General features: G+C 33.6%; 1 pseudogene; it reads left to right on the top strand.

The window, feature by feature from the left end:
- The window catches only part of LOC144371404 (uncharacterized), a 93,664-nt pseudogene extending 78,947 nt beyond the window's left edge, over positions 1-14,717 (top strand).
- The last annotated feature ends 1,763 nt before the right edge of the window (positions 14,718-16,480 follow it).

Raw genomic sequence — 16,480 nt, 5'->3', positions numbered from 1 at the left:
CCCTGAGTGCCTGAAGATCCTTCTTCCAGAAAGAACTGGTTAGACCTGGATTTATTACTGAAGTCGGGGGGAGAGGGCTCAGGCAGGGCTGCTGGGTGGACTGCATTTGTACTGTCTACCCTTAGGGACTGGCTAGGGATGAGCTCAACTGTTAGCAACCACAGGTTGCAGATCATGCTGCAAATCTCTTCTAGGAATAAACTGGGACCCTTGATCTCACTACCCTTCTGCCATTGTCCCATGGATAAAGCTCGTGACCCTCCACAGCCATAAAAAACCACCCCTTTTCTCTCATCCTCATACTTGTGTATATCCAGCTCTTTCTTCTATGAGCACCAGACAAATTGTGTTCCCAGCCACAAGTCATTTTGTGTCCCATGTGCTCCATTTGTGACGCCAATCAGTTTTCCTCTACTCTGGGTGCCACTGGATTGGGGTATTCTGTCCCAATTATGTGGCACATTGCTCAAGGCAGGACTAATGCCCACGTGTCCCCCAACTTTGCCTGCCCTTTGGATGGTAGAGATTTTCTGAGTGGTCCAATGCATAGGTCTCTGAGTCCATTATAACTTTATTTAAGAGAGACTCAAAACAGAAGTAGGTGTTTATTTGGTGTATCCATGTGTGAAGGGAATTTAGGAGCCTCCTATTCTGGTATAATTTTGAAACATAATCCTACTCAATATGTGCTTCTTTGGGATGCTGGAGTATAATCCAGTACCACGCACGTCCTGCACCCAAGCCCTACCAGTGCTCTGCACCTTCAGTTCCCACACCTCCCTTCACGTTGGGTTGTCTTGTTCATTCACATCAAATCCTTTGCTGGAGATGGTGGCATTTATCTAGGCATTTTCATGTCACTTCATAATAAAAATGACATTTACATACATATGGAGTCATCTATGAAATTTCTGCTTTGTAATTGTTTTTTGGTCCTCAAATTACTGCAATATGATAATTTTATATCATGCATTAGTGCCTGGTAATGATAGCTCCTGCTTTTGCTCTTAGAGTTCAGAATTCTTGGCTAATTTTATATGGATTTAACCTTCCAGGAAAATTTTCACACTGTTTGCTTTGGTGCCTTCTTCAATTACAAGGAAATCATGGTGAAATTTTGATGGGGTGTTGTCATAGATGAAACTGAGGGAAGCCGTCCTCTTTATAATGAGGAGTCCTATCATCTATACTCAGGATGTGTAATTTAGTCTTTTGCTTATCTGAATTTGTATTTTTTTTCAAATTCTGCAGATGTACTATTTAAGTATGCTTATATGTGAAATGTGACATTTATGTGACAGCTATATAAAACTGACATGGTGTTTTATAGTATTGGTCAAACTGTATGCAATATGGCAAACAAAATGTGGCTGATTGCCAGAAATAGTTATTTTTCATAGTTTATAATTTATCTATTACCAAATGCACATTCTCTGTCACCAGGCCCTGGGTCTCGACTCTGGAGGAGCGTGCTGTGTCCCCATATGGACAGGTGCTGTAGGGTCCACATCTGTTTCTTTGGACCTTCATGATAACCCCACATGTTCTTCAACACTATCTCAATTTGTGTTCATTGTGACTTTATGGTGCAGTCCCTCCTTTCTAAAGACGTTGATTGCTTTGTGATAAAGGGACATTTAGATACCTGCTATTTGAAGGAGCTGTTCACGGCTCTTACCTGCGTTTCTCTAGCAGTCTCTGTTCTCCTTTCTTAGAAAAGTTGGGTTAAAGGTGAGGCAATTTGTTTCTTTCATCGGTCACTTCTCCTTGTTCTCTTTAATGGTGTCATTTGAGGAATAGAATTTTTGTTTTCATATATATAATTTATAAATTTAAAAATATTTTTTCTGTAACTTTGAAATGGACCTTTTTTTCATTCTTTTTTCCTTTTGTGAAACTGGGGATTGGAACCAGGGTGCCCTATTACTGAACACTATCCTCAGTCCTTTTAAAATTTTCATTTAAAAATTCTAATTTTTTCTTAATTTTTTAAAATTACTACTGCCTATTTATTTTTAAATTTAGGCAGGGTTTCACTTGGTTGCTAGGGTAAGCTTCACAATTGTGATCCCCCTGCCTCCGCCTCCAGACCACGGGATATATCAGGTGTGTAGCACCAAGTGCATCCTATCTTAGTTAGTTAGTTAGTTTGTTTGTTTGTTTTCTTTTTTTTAGATGTTTTTTAGATCATGATTTTTAATGGTTTTTATTATTTTTTTAAATACACGACAACAGTGGAATGCATTATAATCCTTATTTCACATAGAGCACAATTTTTCATATTTCTGTATATAATGTATGTTCACATCAATTTATGCCATTATACATGTACTTTTTAGTATTACAACTCTTAATACACATATATATCACAATTTTTCGTCTCTTTGTATATAAGGTATATTGACACTAAATTCAAGTCTTCATACATGAACTTTGTATAAAGATGTTCATCACATTCCATCATCCTTGCTAATCCCCTGTGCCCTCCCTTTCCCCTCAGCCCTATTTAGAATTCATCTATTCCTCCCATGCTCCCCCTCCCTAACCCACTATGAGTCAGCCTCCTTATATCAGAGAAAATATTCGGCATTTTTTTGGGGGGTGATTGGCTGACTTCACCTAGATTTATCTTCTCCAACTCCATCCATTTAGTGCCATCAAGTGCCATGATTTTTTTTTAATCATGAGTAATATTCCATTGTGTATATAAGCCACATTTTTTTCATCAAGTATAGTGCTTTTGGTAGTATGGTCATTTTGATAATATTAATCTGCCTATTCAAGATCAAGTTAAATCTTTCCATCTTCTAAGGTCTTTGATTACTCTTTACTATTTCATAATTTTCATTGTTTTTCCTTTAGAGTGAAACTACCCTTTTCTGATTTTTTTATTGTTGTTCATTTTCTCCTCGTGGAATATTTTGCCAAGGGTGTTCTATAGTGTAGGTTTCTGGTTGTAAATTCTTTTAATTTTGTGTATGATGGAAGGTTTTTATTTAGTCATAAAATAACATCTGAATCGAAATCTAATTGCTAATCAAAAATTAATTTTGCTGGGTATGATTCTTGGTTGGCATCCATTTCTTTCAGAGCTTGGTTTATATTGTTGCAGGATCTTGTAGATTTCTGGGTCTCAGTTCAGAAATCAGAGATCCTGATTGGTTTTCCCCATATGTAATTTGATTCCTTTCTCTTGTGGCTTTTGAAATGCTCTGCTTCTCCTGTATGCTAGGTGTTTTTATTATCATTTGCGTTGGTGTAGACCTGTAGTGATCTTGTTCATTTGGTGTCCTATATGATCCTTGTGTTTTATTTTCGAATTCACTCTACATGTTTGGAAATTTTTCTGGTATTATTTTATTGAATAGATTGTCCATTTCTGTAGTTTAGACCTCTATGCCTTCATCTATTCCAATAGTTGTTAAATTTGGTAGTTTCATATTATCTCACAATTCTTGAATCTTGTGCTCATGGTTTCTTACCATCTTCACTGAGGTCAACTTAATTTTTTCAAGATTATATATTTTGCCTTCAATGTCATAGGTTCTGTCTTCCAAGTGATCTATTCTGTTGCAGATGCTTCCTATTGAGTTCTTAATTTGGTTTACTGTTTCCTTTATTTCAAGGATCTCTGTTTTGTGGTGTTTTTTTTTTTTTCAAAACCTCTATCTCTTTATTGAAGGAATCTTTTTCTTTCTGTATTTCCTTATGTAGCTCTGTATCAAAATGATCCTTTGCTGCCTGTATTTCTGTATTTTCTCTCATATTATCCTTTAATTCACAGAAAATTATGTACCTTCTCCCATTTATCCTGCTATTCTGACCATGGATTCTAATAATGTAGTATCTTTGTTTGGGGCACATTCTTTCTTGGTTTCTCATGTTGTTCATGCATCTTCCCTTCCAGCTCTGTGTTTTTAAGATATATAGCCAAGTAGGCTCATCGTTTCCCCAATGGGTTTCAATACCTTTCTTTTTAAAATTTTTTTTAAATACATGACAACAGTTGAATGCATCACAATTCTTATTACACACATAGAGCTCAATTTTTTGTATCTCTGTACAGAAAGTATATTCATGCTAATTTATGCCATTATATATGTACTCATTTCTTTCTGCAATACAACTCTTAACCCATATATATCACACTTTTTTTATATCTCTGGTTCTATATAAGGTATGTTGGCACCAATTTGGGTCTTCATACATGTACTTTGGATAACGGTGTCATTACATTCCACAATCACTGCTATCCCCTGCCTCTTCCCCTCCCCTCCAACCCCTCTGCCCTATATAGAATTCATTTTTCCTCCTATGCTCCCCCTCCCTACCCCACTATAGTCCGCCTCCTTATATCAGAGAAACCATTCAACATTTATTTTTTGGGTTTGCCCTAACTTCATTTTGCCAATACCATCCATTTACTTGCATTTGCCATGATTTTATTATTGCTGAGTAAAATTGCATTGTGTATATATGTCCCATATTTTTATCCATTCATCCAGTGAAGGGCATCTGGGTTGGCTCCACAGTTTGCTATTCTGAATTGTGCTGCTATAAACATTGACATGGATGTGACCCTGTAGTATGCTGTTTTCAAGACCTTTGAGAATAGTCCGAGAAGAGGAATAGCTGGGTGAAACTGTGTTTTAATTCCCAGATTTCCAAGGAATCTCTATACAGTTTTCCATGTTGTTTGCACCAATTTGCAGTCCCACTAGCAGTGTATGAGTGTGCCTTTTCCCCCACATCCTTGCCAACACTTGTTGTTTGTCTTTATGATAGCTGCCATCTGACTGGAGTGAGATGATATCTTAGAGTGGTTTTGATTTGCATTTCTCTAATTGCAAGAGATAATGAACATTTTTTAAAATATTTGTTGATTGATTCTACATCCTTGTCTGAGAAGTGTCTGTTCAGATCCTTGGCCAATTTGTTGGTTGAATTATTGGATTTTTTGGTGCTTAGCATTTTGAGTTCTTTATATATTAGATATTAGTTCTCTATCTGATGTGTGAGGGGTAAAAATCCACTTCCAGGATGTAGGGTATCTGTTCACCTCAGATTTTTTTTTCTGAGAAGAAAGTTTTTAGTTTGAATCCATCCCATTTGTTGAGTTTTGATTTTAATTCTTGTGCTATAGGCATCTTATTAAGGAAGCTGGGGCGGCCTAGCCCCATGTGATGAAGATTATGGCCTACTTTTTCATCTATTAGATGCAGAGTGTCTGGTTTAAATTGTATGTGCTTGATCCACTTTGAGTTGAGTTTTGTGCATGGTGAGAGATAGGGTTTTAATTTTATTTTTTTGAAAATGCATTCCCAGTTTTCGCAGCACCATTTGTTGAAGAGGCTATCTTTTCTCCAATGCATGTTCTTGGCACCTTTGTCTAATATAAAATAATTGTAATTTTGTGAGTTAGTCTATGTGTCCTCTATTCTGAACCATTGGTCTACTGACCTGTTTTAGTGGCAATACCTTGCTGTTTCTGTTACTATTGCTCTGTAGTATAGTTTAAGGTCTGGTATAGTCATACCACCTGCTTTGCTCTTCCTGCTTATAATTGCTTTAGCTATTCTGGGCTTCTTATTTTTCCAGATGAATTTCATGATTGCTTTTTTATTTCTATGAGAAATGTCATTGAGATTTTGTTCATAATTGTATTCAATCAGTATAGTGCTTTTGGTTGTATGGTCGTTTTGATAATATTTATTCTGCCTATGCAGGAGTAAGGTAGATCTTTCCATCTTCTAAGGTCTTCTTTGATTTCTTTCTTTAGGGTTCTGTAGGTTTCCTTGTATAGATCTTTCACCTCTTTCGTTAAGTTGTTTCCCAAGTATCTTATGTTTTCTTTTTTTGAAGTTACTGTAAATGGGGTAGGTTTTCTTATTTCTTTCTTGAGGCTTTGCCACTGATATACAGAAATGCCTTTTTTTAATGTGGGTTAATTTTATATCCTGCTGCTTTGCTGAATTCATTTTTAGTTCTAGAATTTTTCTGGTGGTGCTTTGGGGTCTTCTAGGTATAGAATCGTATTGTCAGCAAATAGTGCTAATTTAAGTTCTTTTCCTGTAGTTATTCCTTTAATTTCTTTCATCTGTCTAATTGCTCTGGCCAGTGTTTCAAAAAATAGGTTGAATAGAAATGGTGAGAGAGAGTACCCCTGTCTTGTTCCAGTTTTTAGAGGGAATGCCTTTAGTTTTTCTCCCTTTAGAATGATGTTGGCCTTAGGCTTAATGTAGAGAGCTAGTATGATGTTGAGGTATTTTACTGTTATCTGAAGTTTTTCTAATTTTTTGAACATGAAAGAGTGCTGTATTTTGTCAAATGGTTTTTCTGTGTCTCTTGAGATGATCATATGATTCTTATTTTTAAGTATATTGATGTGATGAATTACCTTTATTGATTTTTATATGTTGAACCAACCCTGTATTCCTGGACGAACCCCACTTGATCTTGGTGCACGACCTTTTTAATATGTTTTTGTATTTAATTTGGCAGAATTTTATTCAGATTTTTTTCATCTCTGTTCATTCGAGATATTGGCCTGAAATTTTCTTTCTTTTATTTGTCTTTGCCTGGTTTGTGGATCAGGGTGATATTGGCCTCATGGAATGAGTTTGGAAGTGCTGCTTCTTTCTGTATTTTCTGAAATAAATTTAAGGATATTGGTATTTTTGAAATTGTTTTTCAAAGATCTTGTTTAACTGGCAGTGTATCGATCTGGGCCTGGGCTTTCTTGGTTGGTAAGCTTCTTATGGCATCTTGTATTTCATCATTTAATATTAGTCTGTTTAAATTGTGTATGTCTTCCTGATTCAATCTGGGCATATCATATGACTTAAAAAATTTGTTGATGCCTTCAGTGTCTTCTGTTTCATTTGGGTATACATTTTCAAGATAATTTTTAAATATATAATTCTATAGTGTCTGTTGGGATATTGCCTTTTTCATCATGTACGCTGGTAATTTGAATTTTCTCTCTCTTTGTATTCATTAGCATAGGGTCTGTCAAAGAGCCAACTTTTTGTCAAGGTTTAATTGTTTCCTTTAATTCAATTTCAGTTCTAATTTCAATTATCTCTTGCCATCTAATGCTTTTTCTGTTGATTTGTTCTTCTAGGGTTTTGAGATGAAGTATGAGATCAATTATTGACTTTTTCTTCTTTTAAGGAATGAACTCCATGCAATGAAGTTTACTCTTAGTACTGCTTTCATAGTGTCCAAGAGAGTTTGATATGTTGTGTCTGTGTTCTTTTTTACCTCTAAGAATTTTTTAATCTCCTCCTTGAAGTCTTTTGTAACCCATTGTTCATTCTATTGTACCAAATTGATTCACTCGTTCAACTTCTTATAGAACTTGAAATAATTCAAGTTTGTCTTTTCACGAGGTGGAAGTGTCACTTTACTTGTCTTCAAATGTTGTTATTTTATGAATATTTTACACATTGGGAATGTGTCATGCATGATACTTGAAACTAATTGTATTGGGGAGTTCAATGTATCTCATGGATAGAAAGCAGAGAGAATAGGAACCAGACTGTTTTCAAAAGCTTTTTTACCATTCTTTTTGTCTCCCTTGTGCACAATCACCTTATGAGAATATCTCTGAAAAGTCTGATCTGCATCTGGAATTTCTGCCAAATTTCACATTCACTGATGGCAGAAAAGTAAAAAAGTTGGGCTTTTATTCATTGCTTGGATTATGGTATATATCCTTTACTTCACTCTGGTATGGAATATATATACTTTTTTTGGACTCATGTATTTTCCTCTGAATTAGATAATGCAAAGTATCTTATTACATAATTAAATTCACTCTCCTACATGACAGTCAGTTCTACTAACTCTTAATTCATATTAAAAACTGAATAATGGTTTGGTCCATGTTCTATTTATCTAACAATTTTTATTTCAGGATCCATTGACATTTGGGGATGTCGCTATTGATTTCTCTGAGGAGGAATGGGAATTCCTGGATCCTGCTCAGCAGAATTTATATAGAGAAGTGATGTTGGAGAACTACAGCAACCTAGTCTTTGTGGGTGAGCATAACTTTCCTTCAAAATTCCTAATTATCATTATTTAGTTTTCTTCCCTTGAAGTATATCTTTTGGGAACTTCTCCACAAGAATGTGTTGCAGATTTATGCTTTCAATAAAGAAGATGGGGTAGTTCTTGGTGCTGACAAGACAATGTTAATGATGTTTATTTTCATCCTTAATGTTTACCTTTGGTGGCATGATATATATCTTTCACTTGACATATGGTTGACTTAGAGGAATGCAGTGATGTCAAATCCTGTGGCCCACATATAGCAGAGGACATAGTTGAGGTAGGGGAGGAAGCCTAAATTCAAAAAGGTTCATTGAGACATTATCCAGCAGAAAATATTTTCGAGAAGCTTTGAATTCTTTCTCTTGTTATCATAGAAAACCCTGTCTTGTGTTTTGTGCTTTAAAATTATATAGTATCCTGCTTTTCCTCCATAAATTCAAATTAACAACAAAACACTCCCTTTGCCTTTTGAGTTTCAATATTATCTGACAGGTCTTCCATAATTTAAAAATATTTTTAGTTGTTAATAAATTTCCTATTTATCCATATATGGCACTGAGAATTGAACCCAGGGCCTCACACATGCTAGGCAAGCTCTCTAACAATACTCTACAACTCCAGCCCTTTTTCCATTATTTGCAGGAAAGTTTTGCACATTTGTGAAGACCTCTAGGTCCACCCATTGTAATACATTTCTATCACAAGTCATTTTCTCTAATGTTATTTGTACATTTTTTCACTAAATTTTCCTTATCAGTGTTTTTTTCTGATATGTGTAATGGATTTTCTGTGAAATTATCTGCCATGGAATGAATGCCAAGTTGGACAAAGACTGCTGTTTTGAGAGATGGTGTAAGTGTTATTTGAGTTAGAGGATTTGTAAAATAATACATTGGTAGATATTTACAATTTTATTGGTTTTTTTTCTTTTTTAATTGTATACAGTAGGTTCCCTCTTAAGGACTGGGTTTCCTCATATCAGTTAATTGCTTCACAAACTGAGATATGTATGATTCTTGTTTGTATTGCCAATAATATTATATGTGCTTTTGCTTTCATAAATATTAAACATTTTTTGTCGATGACTTTTTTTTTAATTTTATGTTGATTGGCTTTTCTTTTTGCCCATGTACATAGAAATTGAAGTTTTCTATGTACAAGTGTAATGGGGATTGATGGCAGTGATACTCTCATGCTGAACTACAACCCAAGCTCCTTTTCACTCATATTTAAAGAGAGGTTCTCACTATGTTATTGAGGATGTCTTGAATTTGCAATTCGTCTGCTCAGACTTCTTAGTAGCTGAGATTACTTGCATGCTCATCATTTGTATATTGATGAGCTTGTTCTTATTTCAAGGATAAAGACCACATTCTTTTAAATGTAGCTTTGAGAAATCTTGCAATTCTCTTTCTTTTAATTTTCATTGTAATCAAAACCACAAAATAAAACCTTCTGTCTCCAAAATTTTAAATATACAGTTCAGTAACAGTAATTCAAATTGTTATGCAATATATGTCTACAAAGTTTACATCTCAAAAAAAAAATGCCTAGGAAGCAAGGGCTTATTTTTGTCTCCTCATCACAAAACTATTCTGTTTTTTAAGAAAGCTTCATTTTTAGTTTAGAGATGTTATGTTCATAGAATTCTGCAGTATTCTTTCTGTGACATTTCAGTTAACCTAGTGTACATACATATTGTAAAATATATAATTAGAATAAATTCTTTGACTTCAAAGTTCTATAATTTCTATATTCCAATATGGCTCATCTTTCTTTTCAAGAGATATTTGGTTTGTGTCCCCCATGATAGCTTTCTTGAACAACAATGTAACAACACTGGTGTGCAATGTTTTTAATTTGCTATTGATATGAGGGCTTATTGCCACACTCACCAAGAACTCCGTCTACCTGACTCCATGTTTGCATTTACAATTGAATACTGTAACATTTAGTATATTTTTTAGCACGGAAATAGTCTTATTTGTATTTAGAAGATATTCATACAATTTAAAGGATAAATTTCTCTGGAAAATTTTTTTAACAATAGAAGGTTGATGAATACTACATGGAGCCTCTAGTTAACTTTAAGTAGTATAAACATCTTTAAATTTAATCTTTCAATTTTGAACAACAGCATGCAAAAGAGTGTTCAATCATCTGACACATATTTAGGGATTTTTGAAAATTCCTACAACTTTTGATTTCAAATATTTATTCCATGTTGGTTACAAAATAACTATCACTTAAATATTTATTAACCTTTTTTTAATATATAAAATTGATCTAACCAGCATAGTATCCCACTTGTGATTAAGAACAGGGATTCTATAAGTCTATAGTAGTTTCAAAATATTTTCAAAGTCTTATGCTTTGCAATTACCATTTTGCTTCACTGTATTTCCCTTTTCAGTAAGTGGGGATTGATGTCTCTTAGTATGACAGTGATTCTTTGTTTTCATTCAACCCTCTCAGTGTTTACTTTGTGTGTTTGCAAAGTATGAAGTATGTAGCAAATGTATTTACTCTTAATTCAGAACTTAGGGAAAGGGTCCTTTTCTCTCTTTTGCCTCTTTTTATAGTTTCTTTTTTTAAATTTAAAATGTCTTCTATTTCCTATAACTGTCTTAAACCATGATTTGTGTACTATAATTTAGAGAGCCCAGGTTTTGTTCAATCACTTTTGTGTCATTATTATATACTTTTGCTTTCAGTATGTGTGTGTTCTTAGATTTAGAGTATCCTGTAGACTACCTACAGTTGCAATATTTAGAGTTAATTCAGATATCCAAGTTTTGTTTTGATCAGAATTTTGTAATCTTGCATTTACCAACAAAATCTCTAAAAATGAAGAATCTCCTTCTCATACTTTGTATGAGTATCAACTTGACTTCACTTTGTTAAAAAATTGAATATATTTATGTGTCCTTTTAAGATTATATTTTTGTTACAGGTATATATGCCTATTAACAGTATTGTTGGTATGTTTTTTTCTTTCAAATTCTATTGCAAAATTACATGTTTCGAGACCCGTAATTACAATAAAATAGAATTGTATTTGCCAAGAAATGTTAAAATTTTATATGACTTATGATGGTGTGCACTTACATTTTATTATGAAAAATTACCTTTAGTACTTATTGGAGAACAGATCCAGTGTTGATGAATAGTGTGTATATTTTTATATGTTTAAAGACTTCATTTTCCTTCTCTTTTTAAAGGTAGTAGCTGTGAATATAATGTCTTGGTTGATAATTTTATTCTTTTATCCCTTGTATATAGATAGTCTCGAATTCCTTCCTTTCTAGTGAAGTTTTGACTAAGAATTTCACAATTATATAGTTACACATTTCTAGGTGACCCATCTTTTTCTCCTAGATGCTCTTGGTATCCTGAGTTTTTAAACTTGGATTACAACCTACTTTGAGTCTTTACAACTTGGAGAAAACTGAGCTTCTTGGATGTTTCATATTTTCTATTTTCTGAGATGTGTTTATTAGTACTGGAAAGAGGAATAAAGGGCGATTTAACACTTTGAATTTTTTACTTTGGCCTTCAAATTTTAATCCTCTAGCTCAACATCATATGTTGCTATATACAACCACCCTTGACTCTTTCAGACCTTTTCAAATGAAAGTCTTTCAACATACATTTTCTCATTATTACTATTAACAATTCTTGACGAATTTTTATTCTGTTGTTTGTGTGTTGGTTTAGTTCAGTAAACTTCTTTTAAATGATAATTAACTATTCCCTTTGAGTGATTTATAACTTTGCTTACAGTCGATTTAGCCATTTTTTTTTTCTGTTGGTAAGCAGGAACCCCTTTTTGAACAGTCACCAAATATTTACATATTTTATATTTTTATCTTTAATGAAACAGAAGTAAGTTGGTAGATTTTTAAAATATATTCTGAAGGAGGAAAATCTTTGTGTAACACAATGTATTTTTCTCTGCTATATTACTCTCCATAATAATGTACTCCTCTTGGATACTGTGAACACAAAGATGATTAGGAAAATCTTCAAAATAATTTTCTGTGTGTATTTTTATTTGATTTCTTTATTTCTACAGTAATGATGGGCTTGGATTTAATAATCCACTCCCCTGCTGATGTTATTTTTTGCTGTAATTTCTTAGGTTTGCAAAATATACTCAGCCCAGTACAGTAAGTAAACATGTTTGTTATTTTTTATTTATCACAGCCATGACTTCTCATCATCCTCAGCAAATTTTACCAGAGCAGGGAGTAAAAGAGAGAGAGGGAAGATGTGGAAAGTGTGACTTTGACTATATACAACCAAGAAAACAATGGGAAAATATAGGTGAGAGTAAAGTTCAAAAATTGTATTATAATAGACAAAATCAATCAGTAGTTTCTATTTATGATAAAAATTTTATGGTCAAAAGACACCAGAGAAAATTAATATCTGAAACAAAAATTCAATGTATTCCAATTATTTTGAGGAGTTTTATATATATTTTAAGAATAAATCCATAGCCATTTTTGAACTGAAAGGCAAAGTGGAAAATTTGAAATCTAGTCCATGCATTAGTTTTTAACTTGGTCAATTATAAAAGTAGCACTGAGATAAAATTCCAGTCAAACATTTACACAGAAAAGATATTTCTAAAAGTGAACCTTTTGAGAGTTTCTTTATAAAATGTCCATTTTTCTGAAACAAAAGTTGAATTTCTCCTTGTGCCCAAATGGATAAAATATTAGAGAACTGAACAACAGCAGAGGAGGTAGAGAGGGAAGATGGGAGGGGAGGGGAGGGGAGGGGGGATAGTAGGGAATAGGAAAGGTAGCAGAATACAACAGTCACTAATATGCCATTATGTAAAAATGTGAGTATGTAACAGAAGTGAGTCTGTATTATGTATTTGGGGAGTTCAAAACTCAATTGAGTCGAATGTATGAAAGATGATATGTCTTGAGCTCTGTAATGTTTTAAACAATCAATAAAAAAAAATTAAAATAAAAAAAAAATAAAAAATAAAAAAAAATAAAATAAAAATTGTAGAAAAATTTCTAATTCCCCACTATTTCTCAATGAAAATTTTGATACAGATTTCTGGAAAGTGCACTATATAGATAATGCTAGAAGTAACACAAAATCCATGTCTCTACCCTCAGTAATGACCAGTATATTTACATTGGTGATAAAAATTATGAATATAGAGAAATCCTAGTTCTTTTCTAAAGAAAATTTACCAAGATGAAAAATGTAGGAAAGTCTTGCTTCAGTGATCAAAAACTAGTATTCATTAAAATATTCTTAGGCAAGACAATACCTGCAAGTGTAAGATATGTGAAAGGGCTCTTAACCACAGTGCAGAGCTTGCTTAATACAAGAGAATTTATAGAGAAAAAAAGCCCTATAAATATAGAAGATATTGAGCAGGCAAATGCTTTGATATATTTTTTAAACACAGCAGGTAGTATAACAGTGATAAATTCTACAAATTTAAAGAATGTGAAAAAACTTTTAGTGAAAAGTTACAACTTGTTAAGTATCAGAGGATTTATACTGAAAGAGAGACCTGTAAATGTAAAAAGTGTGGAAAGACTTTAAGAGGTTTTCAACCCTTACTCAACACCAAAATATTTATTCTGCAGAGAAGACCTACCAATGTGAAGAATGCAATGCACGCAAAAACCTTACTCAACATCACAGTTTTCATACAGGAGATATGCCATGCAAATGCAAAGAATGTGACAAAACTTCTAATAAAAGCTCCAATCTTATTTTTCACCCGTGGACACACCCTGGAGTTATGCCCTACATATGTAAACAATTTTGCAAAGGTTTCAGTCAAAAAACCAAGCCTTAAAAATTACCAGAGAATTCATACTGGAGAGAAGCCCTTCAAATGTAAAATGTGTGGCAAAAGTTTTAATATAAACTCGCATCTTGATCACCACAACAGGATTCATACTGGAGAGAAGCCATACAAATGTAAATTGTGTGGCAAAAGTTTCAGTCAAAAATCATCAGTTACTCAGCACCAGTGAATCCAAACTGGAGAGAAGCCCTACAAGTGTAAAGAGTGTGGCAAAGCTATTAATAGCATCTCACATCTCTATTGCCACAACAGGATTCATACTGGAGAGAAGCCCTACAAATGTAAAATATGTGGCAAGAGGTTTAATCACATATCATCACTTACTCAGCACCAGTGAATCCACACTGGAGAGAAGCCCTACAAATGTAAAGTGTGTGGCAAGAGGTTTAATATAATCTCGAATCTTGATCGCCACAACAGGATTCATACTGGAGAGAAGCCCTAGAAATATAAAGTGTGTGGCAAGAGTTTTAATACAAACTCAAATCTTGATAGCCACAACAGGATTCATACTGGAGAGAAGCCCTACAAATGTAAATTGTGTGGCAAGAGTTTCAGTCAAAAATCATCAGTTACTCAGCACCAGCGAATCCACACTGGAGAGAAGCCCTACAAGTGTAAAGAGTGTGGCAAGAGTTTTAGTTAAATATCACCACTTACTCAGCACCAGCGAATCCACACTGGAGAGAAGCCCTACAAATGTAGAGAATGTGGCAAAGATTTTAATCAACAATCATCACTTACTGGACACCAGAGAACCCATACTAGAGAGAAGTCCTATAAATATGAAGAATGGCAAAGCTTTTAATATTGAAGATCACATCTTACTAAACATTATAGATTTTATACTGGAGAGAATTTTACAATGAAAACATTGCATCAATGTCTCTAAGGATGAATCAACCGTATTTCACAGTAGTTCAATACTATTTCACACCAGAGATATGATAGCACAGAAATCATATAAATATAAAATAGGTGACAGAGTCTCCAATAATTGTTCACACCCTACTCAGCACCTCAGAATTCATATAAGTAAGAGGACATGTGGAAAAATTTTTGTAAAGCTTTTGGCCATTGATCCATCATTTTTAAAACACTGGAGGATTTATAGCATATAGAAACCCAAAGATTGTGTTCAAGTCTGTATTCAAATTTCTGACATTTTTTAATTACTGACCTCATATCTGTAGCAAATGTTGAGTAGCATTTGTCCAAAGTGTGTACCTTAGATAACAGCAAAGTATTTACAAAAACACCTTTACAAATATAAAGATTGTAGTAAGTTTCTTATCTATAGCCCATCCCTTGAAGTATTTGGGACCTAGGAGGGAAAATATCATTTAAATGTAGAAAATGGGTAATTGCTTTGGACATTTGCTGAAATTTTTCTAGCATTTTTAGCTGATATTGTAGAAATAAGAAAATACAAGTATAGAATTGTGCATCCTTAAAACTATATAATTTTAGTATAAATCAACAATTACTAAAGAGTCTCATTTTTCACAACTGGAGAAATAATAATTCTCAGAGTTGATTATTTCATAAGTTTCTTAAGATTTATATGAAATTTTAAATTTAAAATTTAAAATTTTCAGAGCCCTTTAAACTTAGGGGCACTTAATCAGTAAACCACATCCTCTGATTTTTTTTTCTTTTTTATTTAGAGATAGGGTTTGCTAAGTTGCATAGGTCCTCACTAATTATGGAGCCTGACTTTGAACTTGTAAAGCTTCTCACATCCCTAGGGTTGCAGCATGGTCCACCATGCAAGTTTTACAGAGCGTTTTTACTTATATTTCATTACAGATGCAATTTGTTGCTAAATAAAGTGTGAATTTCTTAATGTTAACCTTGTCATGCATTTAATGATGTTATTAGGTAACACATCTCCCACGATTCACTTTGCTAATGGATCGATGCAATAGTAACACATTCTGTTGGGTAAATAATGCTATAAAGTCTCCAATAACTATTTCATATGTTTAATCAAGTATTATTTGCAGAATATTATTCATGTAAATTATATACTCTCTTGTTTGTAATTATGGGAAAATTAAGAGAGTTATAGAAAGGATACTAGGGATACTAAAATAATACCCAGATATTCCTAGTTTGAATTATGAGTTTAACATTTCACCTTATAGAGTAGCAGTACACCCTAAGGGATCTATAACTTCGGAGAGTTATACAAGCTCCCAATCAGGGAGAGGAGAAAGACCCAAGAGACTAGGAGACAACATGCGTATTCGGGCAATAAAGAGGATTAATGAAGGGGGAAAAAGTCTTAATGTTTTCTGAGGAATCCACATGGTCCATAGGCCCATCCTGACTCTTGGACTGAAGAAACCATGCAGTTCCTCATGAATTCTATGACTTTCATTACTGAGGTGACTATACTCACCTCTAGTGTAGGAAATACATCACAATTTGGTACCAACTCTTTAGTTTTGGATACCCAGTAGAAAATTTAAATAGAAACATGTAAAATGATGACTGTAAAAAAAAAGTCATACTGTAGGAGCATTTATGCCTGCACATTTTTTATTTCATTATATATTTTGATTTTAG

This window comes from Ictidomys tridecemlineatus, chromosome 16 (assembly GCF_052094955.1).
Source record: "Ictidomys tridecemlineatus isolate mIctTri1 chromosome 16, mIctTri1.hap1, whole genome shotgun sequence".
NCBI classification, from domain to species: domain Eukaryota; kingdom Metazoa; phylum Chordata; class Mammalia; order Rodentia; family Sciuridae; genus Ictidomys; species Ictidomys tridecemlineatus.
Note: the sequence above shows the minus strand (reverse complement) of the source record. Positions and strands in the feature narration are given on the sequence as shown.